The following is a 13,804-nucleotide window of genomic DNA, read 5'->3' on the forward strand; positions in this document are numbered from 1 at the left end:
CAGAAAGTAGCAGAGCTGGGGTTCAAACCCAGTATGTCTGACTCCTTCCAACCCTGGGCATGTAACTACTACACTGGAGCATACTTATGCTCCCAATGTATATTTGTAAGGCTGGAATGCCGATCTATTAATTTATAATGAGAAATAGAACTGGAAAACATTATGAATTCAAAATCTGTGAAGCCAAGTTAGATTCAGAAGGTTCCCAAGGGAGCCTGAAGCTGATTAACAGACAGGATATCCTTGGCACCAGGATGGAGGCATGTGTCTTGAAGGGCTAGTCCTTCTCTTCCTGGCTAGGTACTGGTAAGAGAATGGCCAGTTTTGGAGTCTTGGGGCTCCCATTTAAATGCTCCAGGCTGTTCCTAAAGTCCTTCTTCAGTCATGGTGTAAGTCAACTGGTCAGGCCTCTATCTGTTCATTATGTTCACATTTAATTCAGTGGTGTACTAGCAAATGTTTAACAAATGGCTCTCTGGGGTGCTGGGGGAAGCCCTAATTTGTAACATTCACCAAGTCAAGTTCCATGGTGTAAATACTCCCTCCAAGACTATTTCAAGCTACCAGCAGGAAGAGATGCACACAATCAATGGCTCTTGAGAGCTGGTACTGCCAGGCTCCAGCACACCACTGTGCTCACATTGCATCCTGCCTCTCAGAGCCTTCCCAGATGCCTTAATGGGAATTATGGAATGTTCCCAGACTTTTGTAGAACATTTACCAAATTAGTCACAGCCATGTGTGTGAACTTTTTCAGTTTAATTATTGGAAAATGGCCTCACTTCCAAATTATTGGAGAACACTGTTTTTACCTCCATGTACCATCAACTAATAGAGCTGTAAGGTGGCTAAAGAAACCAAAGATGGATTTCCTTTCTGTATTGCCTAAAGTCCAGAGTTCTGTTAAAAATTACTGTCAAGAGTGAGGCTTGGGGTCTGTGCTGTGCTGAGTAATACCATGGGTAGCTATAGATAAATTGGCACAGAAGAATCTTCTACAGCACCACCGCCATTCACCCCCTGCCTCACTTTGCTGTCTTACCCAACATTACATGACAGAAAAGAGAAATTGTGTTGCCTAGTAACAGCCCTGAGCCAGGGGAGACCAGTCAATACAATTCTGAATTATGGCAACATCCACAAAAAAATCCATCTTGAGGATTTATATGAAAACCAAAGTGTAGTTATAGTGTTACAAGCTGGTGGAGAAGTCCCATTAGCTTTGGGTATTGGATTATTTAGAATAATATATCTGGGATATAGATTTTTTTTTTTCTGTGAAGAATAATCTACTCTGAGGCCACGAAAATCAATAGGCCACTTTGAAGACTGACTTCAGCCATTATTGGTAATGTTTTGGTTGTGTTTGTGAATCAACAATCAAGCAAAAATAAGGCCATTTAGTAGCTCGCACTAAAGAGCACTACTTGTCAATTTTGCAATGAAGCCTCTCCATCCATTGAATGAACCAGCATCTCCCAAAGGCTGCTGTGAGCCTATGGAGACCCTGAAAGCTGACACCAGCACAAAGGATTGAGGATAAATCTTCCAGGGTGGCCAGTCATCCCAGCATACTGAGACTGAGGAGTTTCCCAGGATGCTGGACTTTCAATGCTAAAACTAGGAAAGTCCTTGGCAAACTGGGACAGTTGGTCGCCCTAGATCAGTGGTTCTCAACTGCAGATGATTTTGACCCTCAGGTAGGGTTGCCAGATAAAATAGAAGATACTCTGTTAAGTTTGATTTTCAGATAGGCAATGAATAATTTTTCAGTATAAGTATGTCCCAACTACTACAATGGAACACACTTAGAGTTAAAAAGAGTTATTCTTTGCTTGTCTAAAATTTGAATTTAACTAGGCTTTTAACATTTTTTTAAAAAATTTTTTGTAAATCTGACAGTCTTACCCCCAGGAGACAGTTGGTAATGATTGGAAGCCTCTTTGGTTGTCACAACCACAACTTCATCAGGGATGCTACTAGCATCTAGTGGGTAGAGGCCAGGCATGCTGCTAAACTTCCTATAAGGCACCAATGCAGACAACAGCTGCGTAAAACAAAGAATTATCTGGCCTGAAACGTCAGTGGTGCAGAGGTTGGGAAACCCTGCCCTAGACCTAATCAAGCCGGTGCCACGGAGCTCCATCTTCCTTGAGAAAACACTAAAGGATCGACGTGGGCTTCCCTGTTTCATGCACACAGATGGAAAAATGTCACATACACTCCTGACCTTTAACACTTTCAGTCCGATGGCGTCAAACAGCCATTGGGAGCTTAAGAAGTGTCTAGCAAAATGGGACACTTCCCCTTGCCGGACTCCCCCTTCCACACTTGGAAGGGTGAGGCACTGTGTGTCATCAAACAATAGAGCAGATAAAAGCTGAATCAGGGTGGTCTCCAGGAGGCCCCCATCTCCCCAGACTTCTATGGTGACATTTCTTGCACTCCTCAAGTTTGTTCGTGGCTTTGAAAACACAGTTTCAGAATGTCTTCATTGTTTTATACGGTACTGGCCGCGCCTGGAGTTTTCCTGAAGGAAACTGTAGCAGCAGGAATTTTGTGCAATACTATAATAAGGGGGCTTTATCCTTCCAAAAATACATCCTTTCTCCTTGTTGCCAGCTCTCCCACAGCCCTATGAAAAATGTAGCTCAGAAGTTACTGAGGTGTTTTTCTGTTTTTCCTGTCTCACTTTAGTTCATATCAAGCAACAGAAAGCAATTCTATTATTCACTTAGGCGCGCTAGCTTGAGTGAATGAATGAATGAATGAATCAAATATCAATCCTGTTCTCATTCCCCTAGTGTGTAAGAACTGAAATGTAGAAAGTGGCATCTGCTTAAAAGGAATTGGTGAATTTTACTTCTCTAGGTAATTTATCCAAGTGGAATGCATGTTTAATGGGCACAGAGTTTCAGCTGGGAAGATCAAAACGTTCTGGGAGATGGATGTTGGTGATGGTTGCACAACTATGTGATTATACTTAATGTCACAGAACTGTACACTTAAAAATGGTTAAAATAGTAGATTTTATGTTATGTATATTTAATCACAGTTTAAAGAAAGGAATTGGTGATACATGTCTATGCATGTAAGTTTTGATATATGCTTGCTGATTATTTATCTAAGGTCTGTTTACATATTTTCCCCCAGTAAACTTGGTAGTTGCCTCATCGTCCTGTATCCTTATCCTTAAATTAATTGGACAATGCCTCTTTCTTCTTCTCCCTCTTCTTAACTCCAGCAGTCACATGAAGATAGAAATATATTTTGTCTTTGGAAGTCACTCTTTTTTAATTTTTGTGGGTACACACATAGTAGATGTATATATCTATGGGTTACATAAAATGGTTTGAAATAGGTGTGCAACGCATAATAATTACATCATGGAAAATGGGGTATCCATCCCCTCAAATATTTATCTTTCGTGTTATAATCCAATTACACTCTGGAGTATATGCTGAGTACTCCAAATGTACTCAATAGCACAATTAAATTACTATTGACTATAATCACCCTATTGTACTACAAAATAGTAGGTCTTATGCATTATTTCTAACTAATGTTTTTGTACTCATTTACCATTCCCCCTCCGCTTCACAGTCCCCCATTACCCTTCCCAGCCTGTGGTCACCATCCTTCTACTCTTTATGTCCATGAGTTTGATTGTTTTGATTTTTATTAATAAATCCCACAAATAAGTGAGAATATGCAATGTTTGTCTTCCTGTGCCTGGCTTATTTCACTTAACACAATGACCTACAGTTCCATCCATGTTGTTGCAAATGACAAGATCTCATTCTTTTTTATGGCTGAATAGAACTCCATTGTGTGTAGGTACGATATTTTCTTTATTCATTCATCTGTTGATGGACACTTAGGTTGCTTCCAAATCTTGGTTATTGTGAACAGTGCTGCAACAAACATGGGAGTACAGGTATCTCTTCACTATACTGATTTCCTTTCTTTTGGGTATATACGCAGCAGTGGGATTGCAGGATCATATGGTAGCTCTATTTTTAGTTTGTTGAGGAACCTCCAAACTGTTCTCCACAGTGGTTGTACTAATTTACATTCCCACCAAAAATGTACCAGGGTTCCCTTTTCTCCACATCCTCACCAGCATTTGTTATTGCCTGCCTTTTGGATATAAACCATATTAACTGGGGTGAGGCCTGCATGTCTTGTTCTTGAAGTCTTCCACCATTTCTCCACTAAGATGTGAAAATGGAAGACTAGCAGGCAAGCCTGTGGGAACCATCTGCATCACTGGCATCTGGGAAAAGCCACCACCCAGGGCAGGATGCCACAGGACAGGGGAGCATAAACAACTGAAAATGAAGCGGCCACAAGGCCAGAGCTTGGAGTCTGTGGGTTTCACTAAAGAAACCCCAACATGGGCAGCTCTTCTAGCTGAGGAGCTAGGTCCCTGGGATGGGCCCTGATAGGGGGAATCTAGACTGGGAAACTGGCATCAGCCCTGCCAAGATCCTGTTTTTGGAATCTTGATGCTAGGCACTAGGCCTCTCAAATCACTCACCTCTAGTCTCTCCACCCCTCTCCTTAAACCCCTCCAGCTCAGACATAGGACGCTCTCCTAGGCTAAGGTCTCTGTTCCCTTTCAAATGGGGTCTGGGGCCTGTGTTCCTGCCATGTTTACTATACTGAATCACTCCTGCCACAGCCTAAGCCCACTCCCCCGGTCTGAAATCAAGGAACCTTGGCCTGGTGCGAACCATGAAGGGACCTGAGCACTCTGTAAAATGTGTACAGTGATCACAGAGGAACAAATTGGACAGTGGTCTCAAAGTTCTTGGCCACCATGAGCAGCTACACATCCAAAGATGTGTCTGTGGATCCTGTCTCTTGTTCCAACCAAGTGTTCCACTTTTCTTTAGAGCATGGAGCAAAAACCCTGACGTGATTCACTCTGGCAAGGACGTGCCCAGGGAAAAACTGGAGGGGAGAACATTTAATGTGGGTAAAGGAACCTGGGTAAAAGTTAGAAACACACACTTTCGAAGGAATCAGCTCTGAGTGCAAGAATCAGTTTGAGTACAGTCATGACCTTCTGCGTTGGGCCTTCTTTGAGCCCACAGAACTTTACCTGTGTGGGTTGCCCAAGAGCAGGATTGCAGAGAAGCCCACCTCCACCTCTTACTCATACCCAAGTCTCACTGCAAGGCAAATCTCAGGCAGGTGCCTCAGCATCATGTGAGGTGAGGGTGAGTGTGAAGAGGCTCTGGCAGAGGGGCTGGGCAGAAGGGTGCATGGGCACATGCCATTCCTGACCCAGCAACCTCTCAGCTGTGAGTACTCAGCCAGAGAAGTCTGCCTAAGCCTCAGTTTGTTCATCTGGGAAATTGAGATAACAGCACCCATCTCAAGCTACCGTTGTGAGGGCTCAAAGAGCACCTGGTGCCTAGCAGCATCCACTTGTGTGAAAGTCTCTCTTAGGTGAGGTAACCTAGAGGCAGAGCCTGAGACAGGGATTCAAGTGCATGCAGTTTATTGAGGGCGTGCTCTCAGGAGAAAGAGAACAAGGAAAACAAGATGGGGCAGGGGAATACACTAAGCAAGGAAGTGGTCCTGCTGAGTCTGCTTGAGCTTATCCCATGGGGAGCCCTGGAGCATGAATTGCAGCCTTCTAGACTGGCCCCTTCTAGAAGCCAAGGGCAATCATTGTCCACAGGCTGCCTCTAAGCAGGTAGGGAGGGTAGCAAGGAAACTCTACCTTTTAGAGGTAGAGGTAGCTCTCTGAAAGAGGCAGCTTTCCTTTTGCTGAGGCCAACATTTTGAACTGCCTCATCCAGCACAGGGCAGCTGTGAGCACTCTGTAGTCAACATTCATCGCAGCTGGGGATGGGCACCCCTTGGTGAAGGAGATCTGGGTAGGGCACCATCAGCATCCACCACACATCCTTGGCTTTTTAGAACTTCCAGCAGTAAACTACCTTGTTCAGTTGGCACAGAGGCATACCTGCCTTGTCTTGAATCTGGTGCTATCCTGAGTTGCATCATAGCAAGATGCTACTGGATGCCCCATGCCTGCAGCATCACACCATCACTGGGTGGGTCTGGGTACCACTCTTCTGATCTCACAGGAAGTAGCCAAGCAGGGGAGTCGTTTTGCCAACAGCAGTGATGAATTCACACTGACCGGCCACGCCCTTTTCTTGTCACCATTTTTATCAAGCATCTCTTCTCAAAAGGCTGAGACGGCCCTGTCTGAGATCAATAATTAGAACCTTGCTTTTCCAACTGTGGCAGACAGAGCAGCAGCCTGGGCATCACCTAGGCACTTCTTAGGAAGGCAGAGTCTAGAGGCTCAGAACCATTGTCTAACAGGACCCCCAGGTGATCCACGTGTACAATGAAGCGCGAGAATTGCTGGAAAAGACACTTCCCCTTTCTTTCCTCCACAGCACCATTGCAATGCTTCAATGTTTACACTTACCTTGTTTGTGTCCCAGAAGAGTGGCAGCATGAAGCCAACAAGGACTTGGGTTTGAAACCCAGCTTTGTCACCAACTAGCTTGGTAACCATGGGCAAGTGGCTACACCACTCTTGAGCACTTTTTTTCTCTACAGGTAAAGAGGATAATTTCTAAATCATAAGGTTGTCATGAGACAATGTATTGAAAACACCAAACTGTGCAAAGCCCATAGTAGGCATACAAAAAAAAAAAATCCCAAAGAGCTAGCTTAGTGCTTGACATGAACTCACATTTAGAAAATTTAATTGAAATGAACTGCGTTTAAGCAGGCTGACTTTCAGCCTCAAGAGCCAGAATGTCTGCACATGGAGGAGGAGGGAGTTTCAGAAACTTTGATCTTACTGCCTGTTCTCATTCCTTTTGCCCTTGATGATTTTCACAGCATGTCATCAGCTGTTGACACATGGATGGATATGTCCCTGCCTATGCAATGTCTTTGCCTTGCGATATCTGAAAGGATGGATGGAGACTAAAGGGACAAAGAGTAGGGACAGAGGCTATGTGGCCTTGGCATTTGGAGAGCACAGGCCACCCTCTAGACTTCAAAGCAAATATAGCAATCCAGCGGAACATGCCAAATTGAGCCCTGGCTCCCATTTTGTTTGCCCTATACAGGTTATACATTTTTTAAATTACTCAAAGATCCTACATAAGCATTTTATGCCTCTCACTATTTGAGCACTTGGGGTATGCCAAGATTTTTGCATAATTTTTGTGTTTTATCTTTACAGTGGCTCTGTGAGGTGGATGCAATGAGTCTCATTTAATGGATAAGAAAAGTGATGCTCTGAGAGATAAATATGATTCCTAAAACCACACAGGAGGCTAGTGGCAGAACGACACAGGAGGCTAGTGGCAGAGTCGGGACGTAAACCTGGATCTGGCAGATTCCAGAGTTCCTAAGCCCTTGACTGTAAGCTTAGCATCATATAGGTGTGTACATAAAGAGCTGCAAGCTGATAAGCCCCCACAAAATAAAAAAGAACCAACTAATTCCACTATCAGTTATTTATAAATTCAGAAACTAGTTGAAAAGAAAGGGAAAAAAATGACAAATTTTTTAGGATGCCTACTCTTTCATATGCCCTTGAATGTGTGATCAAACTCCCTAGGGCAAACCCTCCTCTTCACACAAGTGCCAGAGTAAGAACAGGACCCCTCTAAAGCCTACTGCACACCCCCACCAGCAAGCTAAGGGTTGACTGGGTCCTTAAGCTACAGCTAAACCTTCAAATGGGGCTTGTCCCTGGTAACCAGCAGTTCTGCAGAGTCCTGCTCATCCGTAGGAACTATGGGGCCCCCTTGTCACCCAGCTCTGACGCTGCCTTGTCATTCCCTCAGCTCACACTCAGAATTACCCTACCATCTCCTGCCAGGAATATTCCAAGAATGTGGAGTAACAGGGGACAGCTAGGCCCCAAATCACTTCCAGTCATAATTTTATATTATATTAGCACCCTCAAACTGTGGTTCCTCTTAAAGATAGCCTTTCTGGCTTTGTCTTCTGTAGAGTCTTGCTAGATTTATACACTGACAGAATGTTAAAAGTGAGAAAGGTTCAATTTCCTCATTCATATAGACCCATCTCCCACCCACAGGGATTCCTTCTTCAGCACCCCTGACAGGATGGTGATGCAGCCTATGCTTCTTCCTTTGGAAATATAAAATGTATTACCTCAGAGGACATTCTGTACTATATTTCAGAGCTCTGAGTTTTAACAAATCCTTCTTTACACCTGCCTGAAATCTGCTCCATTTTTATGCAATGTATGCACCAGCAAACCTGTGTTGAGCATAGATTTAGTTATGACATAATATTACAAGTGACAGAAAACCCACTCAAATTGACTTACACTATAAAAGGTATTACTAGAAAAAAAATGGCTCCAAGTGAGGCTTGTCCCAGAGTTCAAAAATGCCACAAAAGGCCAGGTGGTGCTCTCCTTCCATGCTGCCTTCCATGTTTTTTTTTAAATTTTTATTTATTTTTAGTTTTAGTTTTTGAGATGGAGTCTCACTCTGCCACCCAGGCTGGAGTGCAGTGGCGTCATCTCGGCTCACTGCAACCTCCACCTCCTGGGTTGAAGCAACTCTCCTGCCTCAGCCTCCCGAGTAGCTGGGACTACAGGCACACGCCACCACGCCCGGCTGATTTTTGTATTTTTAGTAGAGATGGGGTTTCGCCATGTTGGCCAGGGAACTCCTGACCTCAGGTGATCCACCCACCTCGGCTTCCTAAAGTGCTGGGATTACAGGCGTAAGCCACTGCGCCTGGCCTCCATGTTGTTTTTCCACTCATCTTTAAGCTCTCATGGGCCTCCTGGGTCAATGAGGTTGTGAGCAAAATGGCTGCTGCAGACCAGCCCTCTTACCTCAACCTCTAGGAGAACTAAGAGCAACTCTGTTGCCAGCACCTCTCACAACTCCTAAGACTCTCTCTTATTGGCTCACATTGGGTCATGTGCCCATCTCTGAACCAATCACTGCAACCAGAGAGATGGGCTATGGAGGCAGAGAAGGGAACAAGAGACAGCGGAACCAACTTGAGGGTAGGGGGTGGGAGGAGGGAGAGGATGGGAAAACTACCTATCAGGTTCTATGCTTATTACCTGGATGGTAAAATAATTGTGTACACCAAACCTCTGTGACACACAATTTACCTATATAACAAACATGCACATGTACCCTTGAACCTAAAATAAAAGTTTTAAAAAAAGAAGCCAATAGCTTGGTGGGAGCACTCATTATTACTGTACAAGGTTCATATCAGTGCTACCACATTCTGGAGTAGAGAAAATACATCCTCTTTTTATTGAGGGACCTTCCAAGCATCTGAAGACAACTTGCCCACCTCTTCAAAATCTCCCCTAAGTTAAACATCCCTGGTGTATCCAGTTTTAAGCCCTCTGACTTGGCTGCAAGACTCAGACTATGACAGCCCCTTCCTGGGAATAATATGAACACAATGCACAGAATTGAACCTGATCTCCAGAAACAATGGGACTGCCTTAGGCTGGGATCCCCAGCAATAGAATCCGTGAGGAGGATTGATACTGAAAGGGCGAAAACTAAAAGCATTCCCCTCAAAAACTGGAATAAGATAAGGATGGTCACTCTCACTACTCCTATTCAACATAATACTGGAAATCCCTGCCAGAGCAATCAGGAAAGAGAAAGGAAGAAAAGGCTTCCAAGTAGGAAAAGAAGAAGTCAAACTATTTCTCTTCACTGGTGATATGATTCTTTACCTAGAAAACCCTAAAGACTCTGCCAAAAGGCTCCTGGAACTGATAAATGAATTTAGTAAAGTTTCAGGATACAAAATCAATGTACAAAAACTAGTAACATTTCTATATACCAATAACATGCAAAGTGAGAGCCAAAGGCAGAACACAATCCCGTTTACAATAGCCACAAAAAAAGTTACCTAGGAATACATCTAATTAAGAAAGTGAAAGATCTCTACAAAGAAAACTATGAAACACTGCTGAAAGAAGTCATAGATGACACAAACAAATGGAAAAACATTCCATGTTCCTGGATTAGAAGAATCATTATTGCTAAAATGGCCATACTGCCCAAAGCAATCTACAGATTCAGTGCTATTCCTATCAAGATACCCACATCATTCATCACAGAACTAGGAACAAAAAATCCTAAAATTCATATGGAATAAAAAAAAAAAAAGAGACCAAAGAGCCAAAGCAAACCTAAGCAAAAAGAACAAAGCCAGAGGCATCACATTACCTGACTTCAAACTATACTGTAAGGCCACAGTAACCAACACAGCATTGTACTGGTACAAAAACAGACACATAGACCAGTGGAACAGAATAGAGAACTCAAAAATAAAGCCACACACCTACAGTCAACTGATCTTCAACAAAGCCAACAAAAATAAGCAATGGGGAAAGAACTCCCTACTCAATAAATAGTGCTGTGATAGCTCTCTAGCCACATGCAAAAGAATAAAACTGGGCACCTACCTTTCACCATATACCAAAATTAACTCAAGATGAACTAAATATTTAAATGTAAGACCTCAAACTATAATAATCCTAGAGGAAAACCTAGGAAACACCATTTTTGACACCAGCCTTGGGAAAGTATTTATGACTAAGTCCTCAAAACAATTGAAACAAAAACAAAATTGGCGAATGAGACGTAAATAAAGAGCTTCTGCATAGCAAAAGAAACTATCCACAGAGTAAACGGAAACCACAAAATGGGAGAAAATATTCACAAACTACGCATCCAACAAAGGGCTAATATCCAGAATCTATAAGGAACTTAAACAATTGACAGCAAAAACAAATAACTCCATTAAAAAAGAGCAAAAGACATAAACAGACACTTCTCAAAAGAAGACATATAAATGGCTAACAAACATATGAAAAAATGCTCAACGTTACTAATCATCAGAAAGATGCAAATCATAACCACAATGAAATATCATCTCACACCAGTCAGAATGGCTATTATTAAAAAGTCAAAAACAATGAATACTGGCGAGGGTGTGGAGAAAAGGGTATGCTTAAACACTGCTGGTGGGAATATAAATTAGTTCAGCCACTGTGGAAAGCAGTTTGAGGATTTCTCAAAGAACACAAATCAGAGCTACCATTCACTTCAGCAATCCCATTAGTGGGTATTTATCCAAAAGAAGATGAGTTTTTCTATTAAGAAGGCACATGCATTTGCATGTTCATCACAGGACTGTTCACAATAGCAAAGACATGGAATTAACCCAGGTGCCCATCAATGGTGGATTGGATAAAGAAAATGTGGTACATACATACCATGGTATACTATGCAGCCATATAAAGGAACAAAATCATGTCTTTTGCAGCAGCATGGATGCAGCTGGAGGCCATTATTCTAAGTGAATTAATGCAGGAAGAGAAAACCAAATACCACATGTTCCCACTTTTAAGTAGGAGCTAAACAATGGGTACTCGTGGACATACAGATAGGAAAAATAAACACTGAGGACTACTAGAGGGAGGAGGGAAGGAAGCAAGGGTTGAAAAACTACTGGGTAGAGGGAGGAGGGAAGGAGGCAACAGTTGAAAAACTATTGGGTACTATACTTAATACCTGGGTGATGAGATCAGTTGTACCCCAAACTTCAGCATCATGCAATATACCCAGGTAACAAACCTGCCTGCACATGTACCCCCGAATCTAAAATAAAAGTTAAAATTATAAAAATAAATAAATAAATAAATATTGTAAAAAACAAACCAAAAAAACACAATGATATATTTAGGTTTATTGATTTTGTGTGTTAAAATAAATTCTTGTTTCACTCAGAAAAAATAAAGGATTTATCTGGGAGGTGATCTCAGGAGATACCGGTACGGTAGGTAGGGTAGAAAAACTGATTCAGAGTGGTCAATGAGCAGGTTATCACCGTGGGCAACTGGGGCTCACCCCTCCCAGGGAATTCTGGGAGACCATGAAGAGCATGCCACAGAGAAGCCCCAGTCAAGGAGAATGAGGCTGGGTAGTTAGTTCCCAACTGCCATCTGTCTATTGGTTGAAGCTGCTCCAAGGGTGGTGTTGTGATTTGAGTATGGTTTGTCTGGTTCTGCCAAGTCTCATGTTAAAATTTGATCCCCAACGTAGGAGGTGGGGACTGGTGGGAAGTGTTTGGGTCGTGGAAGTAGATCCCTCATGAATGACTTGGGCCATTCTCTCATTCTCTCAGGAGTGAGAGCTGGTTGTTAAAGAGCCTCCTCCCTCCTCTCTCTTCCTCCCTCCTTCCTCCACCTCCTCCTCCTCCTCTCTCCTCCTCCTCCTCCTCCTTTTTCTTCTTCTTTTCTTCTTCTTCCTCTCTCTCTCTCTTCCTCTCTCAGCGTGTGACCTCCACACATGATGGCTCCCCTTCGCCTTCCACTGTGAGTGGAAACAGCCTGAAGCCCTCACCAGAAGTAGATGCCGGCACCATGCTTCTTGTACAGCCTGCGGAACCGTGAGATGAATGAACTTTTTTTCTTTATAAATTACCCAGGCATAGGTATTCCTTTATAGCAACACAAATGGACTAAGCGGTTGTTAACTTCCTGGCACCCTGGCCTGCCCCAAGCACAGGCCAAACACAGCCCTGAGGCCAGTGAAGCCACAGTTAGACAGGTGGGGATGCTGTGGTCTGAAGGACAAACACCCCAGTCAATCAATCGATAGTTTGTGCCAGGCACAGTGGCTCAGACCTATAATCCCAGCACTTTGAAAGCCTGAGGCGAGAGGATCACTTGAGCCCTTCTTCATTAAGAAGTAGTTGGCCTTAAGGGGACCAGAGAGGGAACATGGAAAGTCATTAACAGCACTTGTGGCAGGGACTACTACTCCCCTCAAGCTGAACACTCACTCCACTTCTACATGAACAATGTTAGCACCCAGACATCTTATAAGCTAAGACTGAATCTGTGGTTTCAGAAAATAAACAACCCAGGACCGGGTCCCACAGAGTGTTTGGTGCCCACCAGCACTTCCCACCACTCCATCCTGTACCTGTGCCCTCGGGTTTTGAATTAAATGTTGTGTCATGCATTTCTCCCTGGAAATTTTCACTGTTATGGTTTCAGCCCAAGACTCCAGCCTTTTGAAATCACCTGATCTCTTGACTGGATTATCCATTGCACTAACTCTGTCTCCCTGCTTCAATCATGACCAAGTCTTAAATGTTGCCTTTTGTCTTTTTGTTTTCTTCAACTTTTTGTGATACAAGTTATACTTATTCATAGTGAAAATTCATTAGAAAAATTAGATCAGTAAGATGAAGGGGAAAAAATTGCCTACTCTCCCATCACCCAGCGGTAGCTGCTGTTGTAGTTTGTTTTCTTATAAAATTTTATGAATGCATGAAAATATTTTTTTCTACAAAAATGGGATCATATGATATATTACTGTTTTGTAACTTGCTTTTTAATCCTTGAAAATGTATATTGTGTGTTCACAAATAATTTTACACTCCTCCCTTCAGAAGGCGAAATTTAATTCTCTTTCCCTCAAATATGGACTGGGCTTAGTGACTTAGTTCTCACATATAAAAAAGAAAAAAATAATAGTTTTATAGTGGAAAAATCTGGCAAACACCACCTTAACCAAGTGATCAGGTTAAAATCACCACTGATAAGTCATGGTGATATCACGTGCTCCCTGTTGCGATGCAGTGAGAAGCGCACTTCGCCTCAGTGGCAATATTCTTCTCCAATACCTGTAACTGTATCTAATCTTGAAAAAACATCAGACAAACCCCAGTTGAGGGACAGCCTCCAAAACATCTGGTAAGTCTTCTTCAAAAG

This window comes from Nomascus leucogenys, chromosome 4 (genome assembly GCF_006542625.1).
Source record: "Nomascus leucogenys isolate Asia chromosome 4, Asia_NLE_v1, whole genome shotgun sequence".
Classification (NCBI taxonomy): domain Eukaryota; kingdom Metazoa; phylum Chordata; class Mammalia; order Primates; family Hylobatidae; genus Nomascus; species Nomascus leucogenys.